General features: G+C 51.0%; 1 protein-coding gene across 15 annotated transcripts in view; it reads right to left on the bottom strand.

The window, feature by feature from the left end:
- The window catches only part of ADGRL3 (adhesion G protein-coupled receptor L3), a 694,363-nt gene extending 680,290 nt beyond the window's left edge, over positions 1-14,073 (bottom strand). For all 15 annotated transcript variants that reach the window (XM_038759779.1, XM_038759784.1, XM_038759785.1 and 12 more), the window contains exon 1: positions 13,598-14,073. The gene's annotated coding sequence lies outside the window, so the exon portion shown is untranslated. The remainder of the gene's footprint in view (positions 1-13,597) is intronic.
- Positions 14,074-16,075: the final 2,002 nt, after the last annotated feature.

The raw sequence follows: 16,075 nt of genomic DNA, 5'->3' as shown, positions 1-16,075 counted from the left end.
ATTGCTTCCAACACAAGTGACGTATAATTGAATAACCACGGGTATCTCTGAATTTCTCAGCACCGCATTATTTTTGAGTGAAAGCTTAAAAATTGTTAACCTAATTTTCTGAGTGGTTGGTTCATTCATTCATTCATTCAATCGTATTTATTGAGCACTTACTGTGTGCAGAGCACTGCCATGATTATTATTATTATTATTATTATCACTACAGATTCCAGTGCATGGTTGACACTAGAATCAACCGGCAACATATAGAGATGGTCCCTACCCAACAACGGGCTCACAGTCTAGAAGGGGGAGACAGACAACAAAACAAAACATGTAGACAGATGTCAAAATAGAACAAATAGAATTATAGCTATTGGTTAATGGCTATTAGTTGGTTGGTTAATTAGGGTATTTATTAGGCGCTCACTATGTGCCCAGCGCTTAGAACAGTGCTTTGCACATAGTAAGTGCTCAACAAATGCCATTAACAAACAACAAACAAACAACTTAAAGGCTGAAGTCATCTTGCTAGGCACTTTGTGAGAAACCCAAAGAATGTCAGGAGTTTTTCGGGCTCTTCTTCCAGGAAGATAGGGATGCACTGAAACCTGCCCCTCCTTCTCTGAAAGCATCAGAGCTCATCCCAAAGGGGGAGGCAATGCAGGCTAGTGGCTAGAGAAGGAGCTTGGACTCAGGAAATACAGAACCTAATCCTGGCCCTTCCAGGCTTGCTGGGTGACCTGGGGCACATCATTTAACTTCTCTGAGCCTGTTTCCTCATCTGTTAAATGGAGACATAATACCTGCTCTCCCTCCCTCTTAAGCTCCAAGCTTTGGGTGGGAAACAGACTGTATCTGCTCTGACTAACCCCTCAGTAAACCCTGAAGGTAGTAAGCGCTCAATAAATATGATTAATTGATTGATTGAAGGTAGGGAGAAAAAGGGGGGGCAGTGGGAAGATGGACATCCTTTCCTTTTCTGCACTGCAGACCACTACTCTCTCTAATCTTTGGGATCCTGTTAAAATTCCATCTCCTCCAAGAAGACTTTCCTGACTAATAATCTCATTTCATTCTATTTTCCTTTCTTACCATTTGTGTCAACCATGCACTAGAATCTGAAGTGATAACAATAATAATGATGATGGCATCTATTAAGTGCTTACTATGTGCACAGCACTGTTCTAAGCGCTGGGGAGGTTACAAGGTGATCAGGTTGTCCCATGGTGGGGCTCACGGTCTTCATCCCCATTTTACAGATGAGGTAACTGAGGCCCAGAGAAGTTAAGCGACTTGCCCAAAGTCACACAGCTGACAACTGGCGGAGCCGGGATTTGAACCCATGACCTCTGACTCCAAAGCCCATGCTCTTTCCACTAAGCCATGCTGCTTCTCCAATTGGGTACTCTTCCAATCGGCCACCCCGACAACACGTATGGACGCACCTTTAGACTTGGCGGCTCCCCCAGCTATAATTCATTTCAACGTGTCTCCCCCGCTAGACTGTAAGCTCCTTGAGGAGAGGGATTATGTCCACTTACTCTACTGCACTTTCCCAAGCACTCACTACAGTGCTTAGCCGAGTAAGCACGCAACAAGATAGGCTGACTGATTCCTTCAGACGACCCTAAAGCCATCTGAAGGCATTCACCTTTTAAAATGGGAAAGAAATGCATAGATTAAAGCCAATGAAAATGCCCTTCACCTGCATTAGCTCGGCACTTGAATACTGATAGTAATAATGATGGTAATAATTACTGAGGGCTTCAATGCCAAGACCTGGGCTAAGCATTAGGGTAGCAGCGTGGTCAGGTGGAAAGAGCTCAGGCCCGGGAGGCGGAAGACCTGAGTTTTAACCCCAGCTCACCTTGGGCCAGTCACGTCCCCTCTCTGTGCCTCAGTTTCCTCATCTGTAAAATGGGGGTTAAATCCCACTCCCTCTTCATACGACCACGAGCGCCGTGTGAGACAGGGACTGAGTCCAAGCTATCTTGTACCTAACTCCACCGCTTAGTACAGTGCTTGGCACCTAGTAAACACCAAACAAATGTCATAATTATTCAGCCTCGCTGCTCTTTGAAAGGAAAGCGATCGATCGACGGTATCCGTTGAGCATTTCTGTATGCAGAGCACTGTACTAGGTGCTTGGGAGTGTACACTACAACAGAGTTGGGAGTCACGTTCCCCCCTCCCCCCGAGCTTATTCATTCAGTCATTCAATCTTATTTATTGAGTACTTAGTGTGTACAGAGCACTGTACTAAGCGCTTGGGAAGTACAAGTCGGCAACATATAGAGACGGTCCCTACCCAACAACGGGCTCACAGTCTAGAAGGGGGAGGCAGACAACAAAACAAAACATGTAGACAGGTGTCAAAAGCTTAGCGTCTAGTGGGGGAGACAGGCACTAATATAAACAGACTATGGATTTGTACGTAAGTGCTGTAGGGAAATGAGGTTGGCCCTGTGTTCTTCCTCGCAAAGAGCAGAGGAGACACGAAACCTAACCCAGTCGCCTAATAAAACGGAGATATTCAGTCCCCAAACCTAGGCAGGGTGCCCCAATATGCGCCTGCCCGCCTCATCTTAGATACGAGACATCTCTGGGAGAGAGTCTGCCGTTCAACCCTTCTGGAGGAAAACAAGAGGAATCCTCCATCGGCTCTGATTGAAGTGTCAGTCACCGGACCGATCATTACCACCAAAACCTCCATGAAGAAAACAGATTGAAATACCCTTCAATTCTGGCCAGATGGGAAATCTACTCAAAAAGTTGACTACAAATAAGGGTGGGATTTTTTTCTTCTTTTTTTTTCCTTTCCAGCAGCCTTTGGAAAAGTGAGAGAAAAAGCAGGGGGCCATTTAAACCTCTTACAGGGTCAGCTGTCAATGGAATGTATTCTAGTATTCAAGTTACCCAACCATGCAGAACATCAAAAACTGGCCCTGCCCCCCTCCCCGGTTCTCGGAGGGTTAGGTTCACGCTAAGCTCTCGGAGCTGGACTTAATAGTCCCACGCTCAGCCTCTGCTCCATTTGGCAACACCGACCCAAGCTGATCAAACAGGGTAGGGTGGAATTCTACTTGACTCATCCCTTTGCTCGACGCACACTCGAACACATTAAAGTCTCGCCCGTTTCTAAAAGGCAGCTGTTCCACAATTCAGTAAGGGAGGGAGAAGACGGTGGTTTTGTACCAGGCCCGCTCTGCCGTACATCCGATTTACTCCTTCCATTGAGTCGGTGGCACAATCTCCAGTCGAGTGGCATGCCCTTGAAGAAGTACTATCGCACAGCTTGTCATTTTTCTTCAACTCGGGTGGATAGCAACGGACATTCTCTTCTATTTCTGCTCCCTGCAACATCGCTGAACTTTAAAACATCCTCGGAATCTGGAATTCGAGGGAGACGGTCACGGGTTCTCAACCCGGATCCGCAATTTGCTCTGCTGTGTGACCCTGGGCAAGTCATTTCACATCTCTGGGCCTCAGTTACCTCATCTGTTAAATGGGGATGGAGACTGTGAGCCCCATGTGGGACAGAGACTGTGTCCAACCCGAGTGGCTTGTATCCACCTCAGCGCTTAATAGAGTGCCTGGCACACTAGGAAGCACTTAACAAACACCATAATGACTATTCATCTTCTTTTACAAAAGTCTTGCAAGCAAAGACTTGAACTCTTGGCTGATGAGTTCCACAAAATATGTGAACCCCTGAGACCTCGGGTGGATCATGATGGGTTCACATATATTTTTAGCCACTTGAGGAAATGTAAAGAGAGCTAATACTCAAACTGGCCCTGGTTTGCTGGCGCCATGTGGGAAAAATGATCAGGGGGTTAATTTAAAATATTTCCCAGTGGAATTGCACCTTGCACTTTTACACCTCATTTAAAGTCAATCTTCAGACATTACAATTTGGTACCAGCAAAACTACTTGTGTGTAAGGATTAGGCTTTAAGTGAAGAATTAGTAGGAGGCGAATATGTATTCAAACCGTGCTTATTGCAGAAACATGTCTTCAGCAAATAAAAAGAAATCAACAAGAAAAAGCCTAGCAAAAGTAACAGTATTTATTCCTGGGTGTAACGCACGGGACTAGGCACTCGGGAGTGTACAACAGACGCACAAGCCATAATCCTGATCCGCAGGCAACTTAGATACTATAAAAAGTCCATCATTTTCAAGAAATTATTCATCATTTCCTTGGAAAATCAAGAGCTTTTCAGGGAAAAGAATACCAAAATTGAACACTATTACCAAAAGAGATTTTCTGACATTCTTCATAAGCTAAATGAGAAACAATGCCAAGTCTAATATTTGAGAAATATCTTATGATTTAGAATACGAAAGCCGGGGCAAAAAAAAAAATAATCCTAAAATGTAATGCCGTTGGAGCAGATACATATTCCACTTCCATCAGTACGAACAGAAGATTCCTATGATTAAGTATGGCATAGTCTACATTTTAAAAGCTTTGGGTGAGAAGAGGTAACTGGAAAAAACTATAAAAAAAAAATGAAAGCGCTTATGTTGATAGATACTCTCCTACTCTAGGTTCATGATTCTCAAACAGGACTTATGCAGGTTTTAGTGAGATGTTTGTTATCTTATGTGGCTATAATGCCATCAGGCATTGTAGCCACATTTCATAAGAAATCCCTCAGCCTTGCAGGAGAAATTGCTCAGTAAACATTGACATTTGAGAAGCTCAGCCCCCCTTCATTTTCTCCCCCATGACTGCATATACATTCTCAATTATTTGAAATCTAGGCTTAAGGAGGCATTCATTCATTATTCAAGTGGGGAGGGAACCTGTCTACCAACTCGGTTGGATTCTCCCAAGCTCTCAGTACAGTGCTATGCACACGGCAAGTGCTCCATAAATACCATAGATTACGATGATGTTCAATTCACAACTTTGCTCTGCCCAGGCTGTGAATTTTCAAAGTTCTTTATTTTCGCATGTGGAATGTAGAAGATGGTTAAATTTATAGGGTTAACAACACGGTTGCTCATTCCACTGAGAGCACCATGGACGTGTGCGTGTGTTATTTTTTTTTTGGGGGGGGGGGGTGCGGGTGATGGCACTCAAGTGGAGCTACACTCCAATACCGATATCCAACATCAGCCCCCGGTGGGATGGGGAGGGAAGATGGAGCGGGGTCAGTTGGAAAGTAGACAAAGTCCCTATCACCAACAGGAGGGGCAGCAGGTAACAGCTTCCCCTCTCTCCATTTACTGCCCAACTGAGAGAAAACCCTATGACAAAACGCAGGAAATGTGCCATGAACACACTATGCCCTTTTAATCATTATTACTTTATGGTACTGGTTAAGCATTCACTAGGTGCCAAGCGCTGTTCTAAATGCTGGGGTAGAGACAAGTTAATCAGGTTGGACACAGTCCCTGTCCCATGGGGGGCTCACAGTCTTAATCCCCATTTTACAGATGAGGTAACTGAGGCCCAGAGAAGTCAAGTGACTTGCCCAAGGTCACACAGCACACAGGTGGCAGAGCCGGGATTAGAACCCAGGTCCAGCCCTATCCTAGCCCTGCCCCCAAGGAGAGTGCCACGTCTGCCGCTCCTCCGTCGGTCTCATCAGCCATTGGAGACTGTGTGAGAAAGAGTCTCCTGAAAGGGACTGGCCTCATGGCGGCGGAGACCACTGGGCTGAAAGCCATACAAAGTACTGTATAAGACAGTTTCTCTCCCTGTCGCTTCCTTGTTTTCACTCCAAAACACGGTACAAAAAAACAAGTCCATCCTTTGGGCCAACGTGCTGAACTACAAGTAGCAAAATGCTACCGAAATACCATATTTACTCCATTAATTGTCCCACTTTTTTGCAACGGGGGAGGTGCTATTACAAGGGACATTAAGTCAATCAACAATCAATTAATCAATGGTATTTACTGAGGGCATACTGTGTTCAGAGCACGGTACTAAGCGCTTGGAAGAGTGGTGAGAAGCATTCCCTGACCCCCAGGACTTATGGTCCAGAGGGGAAGACAGAAACTGAAACACATTACAGACAGGTACATAAGTGTCGTGGGGCTGAGGGGGGGTGAATATCAAGTGCTGGAGGGAAAAAGAATAGAAACAGAAAAAAAAAGGAGGGAAGAAGAACTAAAGAGGGCACTTGAGACTGCTTCTCTTGCTCCCCTCGCCCAAGTGCTTCCCACAATAGTCACTCAAAAAAATAACCACCTCCCCTTCTCCTTCCCGGGATATCACTCATGTCAGGGAATAAACTCCCTGGGACAGGCCGGTAAACACTGCTTCAGCTCCTTCTCAATCCACGCCTCTCCCTTCATTCATTAATCCATTCAATGTATTTATTGAGCGCTTACTGTGTGCAGAGCACTGTACTAAGCACTTGGGAAGTACAAGTTGGCAACATATAGAGACAGCCCCTACCCAACAGCGGGCTCACAGTCTAGAAGGGGGAGACAGACAACACAACAAAACATATTAACAAAATAAAATAAATAGAATAGTAAATACGTACAAGGAAAATGAACAGAGCAATACATCTGTACAAACATATATACAGGTGCTTTGGGGGGGGTTAGGAGGTAGGGCAGGGGGGATGGGGAGGGGGAGGAGGGGGCTCAGTCTGGGAAGGCTTCCTGGAGGAGGTGAGCTCTCAGTAGGGCTTTGAAGGGAGGAATAGGGAGGGAGGGCATTCCAGGCCAGGGGGAGGACGTGGGCCGAGGGTCCACGGCGGGACAGGTGAGAACGAGGCACAGTGAGGAGCTTAGCGGCAGAGGAGCGGAGGGTGCAGGCTGTAGAAGGAAAGAAGGGAGGTGAGATAGGAGGGGCGAGGTGATGGACAGAGCACGGTACTAAGCGCTTGGAAGAGTGGCCTTGAAGCCAAGAGTGAGGAGTTTTTGCCTGATGCGTAGGTTGATTGGTAGCCACTGGAGATTTTTGGGGAGGGGAGTTTCTGCAGTATGCACCAAAAATCACTGCTTACAAAAATCATCTTTTATTTCATTACCAAAACATCAGAGAAGGCAGGGAGGCAATTATGTGGCCAAGGCAATTACGCTAGTAAATACACTGTGTTCAATCCAGCTGAGATAATGAAAGCAAAAGGCACCAGTTCTCACTTGCACGGTAGGCCAGCCCAATGTTATCTTTATCAACATTTTGCATTTTGCACTAACTCGGTACAGAGCCCCGTCTGTATCGAGAGCTGGAAGAATGCACGGATAGCACTTGAGATACCCAGCCTTCGCCCACGGAAAGCTTCTGGTCTAATGCTGTGTTGTTCCCTGGCCTCCAGGCATCCCAAAGTTCCCCTCCTCCTCAAGATACAGGACCACTTCCTCAACAGTTTCACCTTGGTTTAGTCTGAATCAGTCATTTCAAAGTTATATGGAGGAGGCTATAAAGCCACAGCATTTCAACTTAGTCATTTTTTATGTTTTTATGATTCGCGTCGAAACTTGACTTGGAAAGATAGTGTTGAGAGGGCTGGTCTTGAAACTGCTGTTTGATCAGCCTTAAATGAGATTTTAGTTCTAGAATGGGGCTAGAAAGTTTTGAGTAAAATGAAGGGAGAGCGAATGCATGTATGAATATATGGTTAAGAATGGAGAATCTGCATTATTTTGAAATAGCTTTATCAATTACAATTAATCAATTACAATTACAATTGCAATTATGGTTGTACATATTTATTACTCTATTTATTTATTTATTTATTTATTTTACTTGTACATTTCTATCCTATTTATTTTATTTTGTTGGTATGTTTGGTTCTGTTCTCTGTCTCCCCCTTTTAGACTGTGAGCCCACTGTTGGGTAGGGACTGTCTCTATGTGTTGCCAATTTGTACTTCCCAAGCGCTTAGTACAGTGCTCTGCACATAGTAAGCGCTCAATAAATACGATTGATTGATTGATTGATTGATTGATAATGCTGAGGATGAATTAAAAAATGGAGGAACCAGGAGTTGGAGGGGGGTAAGAAGCGATCTTAAAACAATCAACGAGGGACACAGAGACAACGGCACTCCCACGCGTGCTGAAATGGCTGACGGGAGGGCATGAGGGAGGAAGTACAGATTAACAGGGAAAGCTACTTGGAGGAGGTGGCTTGGTCCAACAGGTCTGAAGCAGAGGAGGGCTGTGGTTTGGCGTAACTGAGTTGGGGGTGCTGGAGATGTTGAGTTGGAGATGTTCTAAGCAAGACGAAAGGCCTGAGCAATGAGCCTGAGGTCGGGAGTTAAGAATGAGGAACAGTGAGAAGGAGTGAGAGATCAGATAAGAAATCAGGGTGTCAGCTTATGGAGAACCTTCCAGACGAGGATTAGGAGTCTCGGTTTTGAGCAAGTAGGAATAGGGAGCAGGTGGAGTTGTTTCTTCAAGAAAGATACTACTACTACTACTACTAACCTGAGTGTTTTTTAAGCCCTACTATGTGCTAAGCACTGCACTGGGTAGACTCAAGCTAATCTGCTTGGAGACCGTCCCTGTCCCACATGGGGCTCACAACCTAAATAGAAGGGATGAAACGGTGAGCCCTTCGAGGGCCAGGGACCATGTCCAACTCTCACCTTTGTATTCTTTCCCATCGCTTAGTAAAGTGCTCTGTACTATGGGAGAATGGGCATTTAACCTCCATTTTATAAATGAGGAAACTGAGGCACAGATCACTTTTAAGAGCAATTGTTAAGCGCTTAACAGTGTGTTAACACACTGTTCTAAGCGCTGCCTAGAGACAAGTTAATCATTCACTCATTCATTCATTCATTCATTCAATGGTATTTACCGAATGCTTACTGTGTGCAGGACACCGTAACTAAGCACTTGGAAAGAGCAATTCGGCAACAGACAGAGACGGTCCCTACCCAACAACGGGTTCACGGTCTAGAAGGGGGAGACAGACAGCAAAATCGAACAAGTAGACGGGTGTCAATACCATCCAAATAAATAAGATTATAGAATTATCATCAGGTCGGACACGGTCGCTGTCCCACATGGGTTCACAATCTAAGTAGCAGAGGGGATAGTTGGGGAATCCCCATTTTGCGGTTGAGGGAACTGAGGCAGAGAGAAGGGCAGGTGACTTGCCCAAGGTCACACAGCAGGTGAGTGGTGGAGGCAGGGATTAGAACCCAGGTCCTCCAGCTCCCAAGTCAGAGCTTTACTCACTAGGCCACACTGCTGCTCGACTAAATGCAGCTGTGTAAGTAAAACAGACGAAGAATGGGAGAGGCTGGAAGCAGTGAGGCCTGAAAGGAGGTTCCAAGTTCTTCTAGAGACCTACGGGAGCTGATCCGCGTTTTACCGACAAATAGGTCGGATCGAATAATTCCCTGTGCCATAGGAGGAGGGCACGGCGGCTCGAGTGTTGACCTCCCAAGTCCCAGGTAGGGCTGTCTGACCCTCAAACATCTCAAAGCTTCAATGAACATCTGCCCCAAACTGAATCTCAGACTACACCGTCAAACAGGTTATTTTATTTTCCTCCTAAAGCTGAGCAAATGAAGCCTTAAAATCAAAGCGTTACTCTAAATGGCATTCCATCAAAGCCTGGCTAGTGAGAGCGGAGTCAAGTTCTAGAATGTACACGTGTCAGTCAAACTGAAAACATAAACCACCGCTACTGAAACTTCAGTCCGGCTTCAGGGGCCGCAAACAGGTAAAGGAATCCATGTTAACTATTTAAAGAGTCAGCTTAGAGATGTAAACTCCTTGTAACCTCCCCAGCGTTTAGAACAGTGCTTTGCACAAAGTAAGTGCTTAATAAATGCCATTATTATTATTATGTAAACGTCATTTTTTCTTTCTGTTAACGGTAATTAAGAGAAGCAGCATGGTTCAGTGGAAAGAGTCCGGGCTTTGGAGTCAGAGGTCACGGGTTCAAATCCCGGCTCTGCACATTGTCAGCTGTGTGACGCTGGGCAAGCCACTTAACTTCTCTGTGCCTCAGTTACCTCATCTGTAAAATAGGGATGAAAACTGTGAGCCCCCCATGGGACAACCTGATCACCTTGTAACCTCCCCAGTGCTTAGAACAGTGCTTTGCACATAGTAAGCGCTTAATAAATGCCATTATTAACTGACGAGAGTCTGGAATCACCAGAAATAGTAGGTTTTCCCCTTCCAGGAGTTCCAAAGGTAATTCAGATCTACATGAAGAAGCCAAGAAAGAAGCGCTGGTGTTTCTTTCAGGGAGGCCAGTAGGTGACCTATAAGCCAAATTTCCACCCGCACAAGCAGCCCATAAGCAATCCAGTGTAGAGAATAACTTCAGTATGTACTCATGCCCCTTGCTCCTTTCCCTCTCGTTCTTGGTGAATTTCTATCAATGTAACCAGTTCATTCAACAGAGTCCGTGCCCATGTATTATACAGGTGGTTTTGAACCTGCTTAGGGCAATACCAAGTCTCTGGGAGTCCACCATAATCACCCTTCACTATAGGCAGACCCAACATCTTCAGGAATCTAAAATCCCAAGTTTTGCTCTATTGCGCTATCAAACTCTATTGTTCTAGGGAAAGTAATTTCGCTCTTTACCTGCTGCTCTCCCAATTTTCTAAGGTAGTTGCACTATCCACTGAGTATGTTTGTGAGCACACCGTGATCTAGTCTGTTCAAATGAAACGAGAGGGTGTGGGGGGGAAGGGAGGGAAGGGAGGGGGGTAGTGAGAGAGAGAGGGAGAGGGGGAGAGAGAGAGAGAGAGAGAGAGGAGAGAGAGAGAGAGAGAGAGGAGAGAGAGAGAGAGAGAGAGAGAGAGAGAGAGAGAGAGAAAGCATGCCAAGCTCCTCAGAAAGGACCTCCTGCCAGCTCAACCTCACTCCAGCTCTGAGCTAATGCTCAGACTGCTCTGTGAACCGGCAGATATCAACGCATTATCCACATGTAAGAAAACACTAGACTGCTATTGTTCAACAACTCCCTTAACAAAACAAGAAAACAACAAAAGGAAAACAACCCACAGGATACTCCATCCCATTTGCATATTTTGTTTATTATCTGACCGTAAACCGTGGAGTACAAATAAAAAAACAAAGAAACACGCTTCATGAGAAACAGGGAGGGAAACGGGCACCAAGACAATAGCAACCCAAATGGAAACGGGTCCCTGAAATACTTTAAGGGCTCAAATACAAATAAATCTCATTATCCGCTCAACCCTGCCCACGTACGCAGATAGAAATCTATATATTAAATGCAATGCAAACGGGAAAACATCCAGCTGACAATGTTAACCGAGACGAGGACCACTCTGCGTTCAAATCCAACGGACCAGATCTTCTTCCCATCCCCGGCCACGCCGGGTAGAGACTGACTGACCTGGTCCAGGATTTCTCCCGCATCACCGTTTTTAACTAACTGAAATCACACTCGGTTTTCCTCGCTGGACGAAAGTCGTCTCCTTCCCTCCTCCAAGGGCCCGACTCCATCCTCAACCCACCACTTCGGCGGTGGCTGCATCCCAATTCCGAGGCCTTCTGCTCCCTCGGAGGTATCCGGAACCATCGTTCACAAAGGGAAGGATCGGGGATGAAACAAAGCCATACTTTTGTTGCTGCCCTCAAACATCAGCACTCGCAAGGTCTGCGTCTGGGCCTCTAGAGAAGGGGAGAAACGCTCATTGTGTCATCCCCCCGACTCACCAAGAAATCTGAAGCTACCGAAGGTCAACGAGTGATCTCGGATAACGGTTTCCTAGGAGATCGGGAGGATCGCCTGGAGCACCGCACAAGGCAGCTGATGGAGGAAATCCAAAGAATTCCCCCACCATCGAACAGACTCTTGGCCGGCGAAGATCATTCCCCCAGTGTGGAGACTTGGGATCTATCCCTCAAAAGGGATGTCCGGAACGGGATTTAACTTCTTCCGACATTCACCTTCGGCTAGAGGCGACGAGATGCGGAGGCCACATCTCCGGTGACATCAGGACCTGTGGAAGGAAGGACCGTCCCTCCTGCGGGCAGGCTCCGCTCTCCGACAAAGGGAAGGATCTGGGGGAATCTTCCCGGGGAATCAGAGGAGATTGATTGATTTACTTTTGCGAATGGTCCCAATCCAAACAGGCCGCGTCTCTCCTAAAGAAGGGCCGTGATTTGGAAATAGGCACTCGGCGGGGCCTGCAACTCCCTAAGCCGTTTTCCCGTTTGATACTTTTCTCTCCCCCGTGATAAAGTGTGGGTGTTTTCTTTCCTCTCGGGTCTGCTTGGTCCACCGCCCGGTCGATGGATGGCGGAGGGCCCGGCACCGGTGCCCCGTCCTCCGGGAGGCCAGGCCGGGCGAGGCGAGGGCGCCGTTTCATCCAACGTCGGCTTTCGATGGATCGTTTTGGATTTTTCCTTTTTCCCGGCTCTGTCCGCCCGGAGCTCCCCTAGCTGGTCGGTCCGTCGGTCCTTCCCGGGCGGGGGGCGCAGGGGCCCCGACCCCCTCCTGGGGCCCCCGAATACCAGGGCGGTACTCTTGAACCGGGCGTTTCAGCCGCCTTTGTGGGCGGCCATTGAGCCCCGCACATAGTTTTCTCCTCCCGCCTCGGTTACGGAAAATACACAAAGGAGCTTTTTATGGAAATGGGGGTGGGGGGCACGGGGCACCGCCAATTGGGCCTCTCCAGGCGGGTCCCTTGGCAGGCTCCTAGAGGTCAAGGGGTCAGCTGTGCGGGCCGGGGTGGGGGCACGGAGGGGGGCACGGGGCCTTCGGCCGGAGCCCCCCCTACACACACACACACACACACACACACGGGCACACACACACACACACACACACACACGGGCACAGCCCCACGGGGAAGGGCCGCAGCGCGGGGAGTCGGGCACCCAGCGCCGCCCACCCGGTGCCCGCCGTGCCCCCCCCGGCCGTGCCACCTGCCCGCGCGACCCCAGCGCCCCCTGCCGGCAGGGCCGGGACCGGGCACCGCCGGGCACCGATCTCCGGGCACCGCTGGGAAAGGGGCAATCGGGCAGAGGAACCGGACAAGCGGGGCACCCCTCTCCCTCCCCCGCTTTCCTCCCAGCCCTCTGCGGCCCGGGGGCACGGCGGGGCACGGCGGTCGGGAAAACGGTCGGATCTCCGGGCGCGGGCGGGCGGGCAACCCCCGACCTCTGGCAACGGACGCGCGGACACCCAACTCCCCCACCCGGGTGCACGGGGCGTGTGTGTGTACGGTGCGTGTGTGTGCACGGTGCGTGTGTGTGCACGGTGCGTGTGTGTGTGTGCACGATGTGTGTGCGCACGGTGCGTGTGCACGGTGTGCACGATGTGTGTGTGCACGGTGCGTGTGCACGGTGTGTGCACGGTGCGTGTGCACGGTGCGTGTGCACGGTGTGCACGATGTGTGTGTGCACGGTGCGTGTGCACGGTGTGCACGATGTGTGTGTGCACGGTGCGTGTGCACGGTGTGTGCACGGTGCGTGTGCACGGTGTGCACGATGTGTGTGTGCACGGTGCGTGTGCACGGTGTGCACGATGTGTGTGTGCACGGTGTGTGCACGGTGCGTGTGTGTGTGTGTGCACGGTGTGCAAGGGTGTCCCCGGCCCCGGGCGTCTCCCCCGGGCCCGCGCTCTGGAAGGAAGGAAGGAAGGAGGGAGAGAGGGCGAGCCAACGGACCCCATCCATTTTACCTTTTGCCTCGTCCGGTTTCCGAGAGAGGAGTCCGTCCCGTCGGCGGCTCCCGGGCCCCCAGCCTGCTCCTGCCAACGCCGCCGCCGCCGCCGCCCGCGGCCGCACATCCACCCCCGGCCACCGGCCACCGGGTCGGACCGCGGCCGGAGCCCCGGACCCACGGGCACCGGACGGGCTCCGGGGGGGGGCCCGGGATCCACCCGGCCGACCAGGAGGGAAGGAAGGAAGAAAGCAAAAAAGTCTGCCCCTTCCCCCGTGCCGCTACGTAGCCATCTCCGCGGGGAGGGGGGGGGGGGCGAGGCGAGAAGCAAAAAACCCAACGGCCGCTTCGGTCCCCGTCCGGCGGGATCCTCGCTCCACGAGCGACGGCGAGGGGGGGAGAGCAGGAAAAGGAGGAAAACGTATTTCCTACTCAGTCGCCCAACTTCGGGTTAAGGTTGGGTCTCCGGGAGAGCCACGGCTCGGCAGGTCCGGTCAGATGCGGCAGGCACTGCACGACCCGCTCCTGCTCCTCCCGCTGCTCCCGGTGCTGCTGCTCCTCCTCCTGCTCCTCCTGCTCCTCCTGCTCCTCCTCCTGCTGCTGCTGCTGCTGCTCCTCCCGCCGCCGCGGCTCCAGGAGAGCCGGTGCGGGAGAGGGGAGAGCCCGCAGCCCGCAGCCCGCAGCCCTCCCGCCTCTACCTCCCCGGGGCTCTCCTCCTCTGTGTCTCTCTGTGCCTCTGTCTGTGTTTGCCGTGGCCCCGGATCGGGGGTGTAAGGGGAGCCGAGGAGGAGGAGGAGGATGCTGCCGGTGCTGCCGGTGCCCGGGCCGGCGGCGGTGATGATGATGATGACGGGGCGATGGTCCGGGCCGGTTGGGGTGCGCGTGTGTGCACGGTGCGCGTGTGTGTGTGTGCACGGTGTGCACGATGTGTGTGTGCACGGTGCGTGCGTGCACGGTGTGTGCGTGCACGGTGTGTACACGGTGTGCACGGTGTGTGCACGGTGCGTGTGTGTGTGCACGGTGTGCACGATGTGTGTGTGCACGGTGTGCACGATGTGTGTGTGCACGGTGCGTGCACGATGTGTGTGTGCGCACGGTGAGCTCGGCGCGCGCGCGCGCGCGTGTGTGTGTGTGTGTGTGTGTGCGTGTGCGTGCCGGGGTCCGGGGGCCCCCGGGGAGCCTCGTTGGGCAGGTGCCGCCGGCTCCCGGCCCGCTCTCTCCTCCCGCCGCCCCGGGCGCACACACGGGGACACACACACACACACACACACGGGGGCACACACTCCCCTCGCCCCAACCGGGGAGCGCGCGCGCGCACACACACAGACACACACACACACACACTGACACCGAGGGAGCGAGCTCCGGCCGCAGCGGCCCGTGGGTCCCCAGGCGCGCGCGCGCCCGCACACACACACACACACACACACACAGACACAGACAGAGCGCGGCGGTTCCCAGCGAGTGGCGGAGGCTGGCGGGGCTGGGGTTGGGGCGCCCCCTAGCCGCTCGGGAAGCCAGCGCACCGAGCTCGGGCCCCGGCCGCGGGGGGCCACCGGGGACAAACGCCCGAAGCCTCCCACCGACTCGAAGAGGAACGGCAAACCACACATCCATCCATCCATCCATCCATCCATCCACACATCCATCATCATCATCATCAATCGTATTTATTGAACGCTTACTATGTGCAGAACACTGTCCTAAGCGCTTGGGAAGTACAAATTGGCAACACCTAGAGACAGTCCCTACCCAACAGTGGGCTCACAGTCTAAAAGGGGGAGACGGAGAACAGAACCAAACATACTAACAAAATAAAATGAATAGATATGTACAAAATAAATAAACAAATAAATAGAGTAATAAATATGTACAACCATATATACATATATACAGGTGCTGTGGGGAAGGGAAGGAGGTAAGATGGGGGGATGGAGAGGGGGACTGGGGGGAGAGGAAGGAAGGGGCTCAGTCTGGGAAGGCCTCCTGGAGGAGGTGAGCTCTCAGCAGGGCCTTGAAGGGAGGAAGAGAGCTAGCTTGGCGGATGGGCAGAGGGAGGGCATTCCAGGCCCGGGGGGTGACGTGGGCCGGGGGTCGATGGCGGGACAGGCGAGAACGAGGCCTAACGGTGAGGAGATTAGCGGCGGAGGAGCGGAGGGTGCGGGCTGGGCTGGAGAAGGACAGAAGGGAGGTGAGGTAGGAGGGGGAGAGGTGATGGACAACCTTGAAGCCCAGGGGTAGGAGTTGGATCCATCCATCCAACCATCCATCCATCCATCCATCCATCCATCCATCCATCCATCCATCCATCCATCCATCCATCCATCCATCCATCCATCCATCCATCCATCCATCCATCCATCCATCCATCCATCCATCCAGAGAAGCTGCGTGGCTCAGTGGAAAGAACCCGGGCTTTGGAGTCAGAGGTCATGGGTTCGAATCCCGGCTTCCTCCAATTGTGGGGGACAACCTGATCACCTTTTTAACCTCCCCA

This window comes from Tachyglossus aculeatus, chromosome 17, assembly GCF_015852505.1.
Source record: "Tachyglossus aculeatus isolate mTacAcu1 chromosome 17, mTacAcu1.pri, whole genome shotgun sequence".
Lineage (NCBI taxonomy): Eukaryota > Metazoa > Chordata > Mammalia > Monotremata > Tachyglossidae > Tachyglossus > Tachyglossus aculeatus.
The sequence above is the reverse complement of the archived record's forward strand: the minus strand, read 5'-3'. Positions and strand labels throughout refer to the sequence as shown.